This window comes from Phalangium opilio, unplaced genomic scaffold (assembly GCF_054372755.1).
Source record: "Phalangium opilio isolate 3A_F unplaced genomic scaffold, DU_Popi_V2 ptg000002l_1, whole genome shotgun sequence".
Classification (NCBI taxonomy): Eukaryota; Metazoa; Arthropoda; class Arachnida; order Opiliones; family Phalangiidae; genus Phalangium; species Phalangium opilio.
The window spans coordinates 8,395,023-8,397,100 of NW_028324144.1; the positions used below are offsets into that span (position 1 = coordinate 8,395,023).

A 2,078-nucleotide genomic window follows, 5' to 3' on the forward strand; every position below is an offset into this window, starting at 1 on the left:
ATCGATAGTGATATTGCAATTGCCAAATCACAAGTTTAATAGCATGTCCCTCTATTGTAGTATAACCGAACCTAACACTAACCGAGACCGAACCAAACCTAATCAACAAGAAAATAAAGATGTTTTATTTGCAAACTGTGAGGAAATGGGTTAGGGTAAAAATGGTGAACTAAATTTTCAATGTACAAACTGTGCGGAAATGGGCCATAAAAGGTGTGCGGAATTGGGCTATGATTCTCGAAAATTGTGCGGAAATGGGCATCCTTGTTCACGAAATCCAACTTTATAAATCTGAAATCAAAAACAATATCAGGAATCCGGATTAAAAATAATGACATTTTTGCCATCTTGCAAATCCGACATCAGTAGCGAAATCATGAAATCGAAAACTCATGAAATCCATGATGAAACTGCAAAATCCGAGCCAAATTTCACGATATTCAAATTAAAACCAGTTATTTATGCAATTTTAGAAGCAGGAATGGAGAAAAGAGTAATCTAGGCTCGTGTCAAAGTCCCTGACCCCCGTCCCCGGACGGGGGGGGGGATTATGAATGAAGAGGCGGGTCATAGCGACAGAGTCAGGTAACACGTAAACTGGTGCGCTGGTATCATTGACTTGCCTGCCATTACCAGCCGTTCAACTGCCAGATGCGCTTCCAGCCCGATAGATCAGCCTACATCAACGATCGTGGATTTTACCGATTTCACCTTTTGGGTTTTCGAACAGCAGTCGTTCCAGCCACTCATTCCTGTCTCATCTCTTCTTGATATGCCTGTATTTCTCATCTCAAGTACCGATCAATGTTGCAGCAGATTTCAGGATGTCTTTAATACAAAGGATCGAAAACTCAAAGTAGGTAAATCCAAAACAATCACTTGTCTTCTTAAAGTGTCAATAATCAGATTTGGCTTACTTAATAAATTACCTCAAAAATATTTCTTTCCGTAAGGTTATAAGCCATTCTTTCAGAAAAATGCCTTTTTTTAAAAATAAAAATATTTCACTTACTTATTTTAAATTTAATTTCGAAAACTCGTTAAAACACTAGCTGGTCAATTAGGCTTTCTCAAAAATTTGTTTACCACCACTTCAAAACTCCAGGAAGTTAATGACTCTTAAAATGTTAACAAAATTATTGAGTTTCAAATGAACATTGGAGGTATTTTCTCACTAAAAGGATTTGATCGGTTTAGAGTAACCCAATTATTGTTTGTCCGACGTGTTTTAAGGGTCAATCCAATAAGTAATTAAAGGATAAGTAAGGATTATCATTTCGGGGTGACGGAGTTTTATTGGTAAAAAAATCCATTAAACGTTTATTATATCGCTCCTGGAATGTCAAAGGGTTTGTTCCTTATTGCAAATGTGCGACACATGTCTGGCAAGCAAAATTTGGGCTACACTAACTAATTGGTAATTTAATGCCAGTTCCTTTAATTGAGTTTTAAAGACGCGGTTTCCGAAACTGAATTTTAATTTTTTTATCAATATGGTCTTTCAATTTTAATTTTTAATCCTAAATATACCATTTTGAAAACTCAGGTTTTCAGTGTTGCTTTTCAATTTTAACTCTAGCGTTTTCTCTTTATAGTCACCTTTGAACTCACCGGACTGACCAGTGGCTCCGTAATATTCTGCGAAGTATTTAAATGTTATAAAGGAAAAAAATTAATTGTTAATTATCTCATGAACTATACCAGATTGTTAATATTTTCAAAAACACAATATAAGATTAATAATATTTTCAAAGACACTATAAAAGTTTGTTAATGTTTTCAAATATATTAATTTAAATTGTTAATAAAAATTGAACTTGATAACCTTTAATTAACTTTGTTCAATTTTCTTTACGCAAAGAATTTTTTTTCTGTAGCTGACAATTCGAAATGCAAGCTGAATGCCATGATTATAGCTTTCAAATTATAATACAGTTAGGCTATGGAAATAGAATAATTACTTATAATTATGGACTGGTATACTGTAGTGATGGACTAGGCTTGGATTAGAGTTAGTTTTTGGGCTGAAATGCGTCACGTGACGACACGTTTAGGCTTATTATGAAGTTTGCTTTTTA

At 34.2% G+C, this 2,078-nt stretch overlaps 1 long non-coding RNA gene across 1 annotated transcript; it reads left to right on the forward strand.

The window, feature by feature from the left end:
* Positions 1–576: 576 nt before the first annotated feature.
* On the forward strand, positions 577–1,831 carry LOC149718630 (uncharacterized). The gene is made up of 2 exons (XR_016372360.1): positions 577–856; positions 1,596–1,831. It is a non-coding gene; the product is annotated as an uncharacterized LOC149718630 (long non-coding RNA).
* Positions 1,832–2,078: the final 247 nt, after the last annotated feature.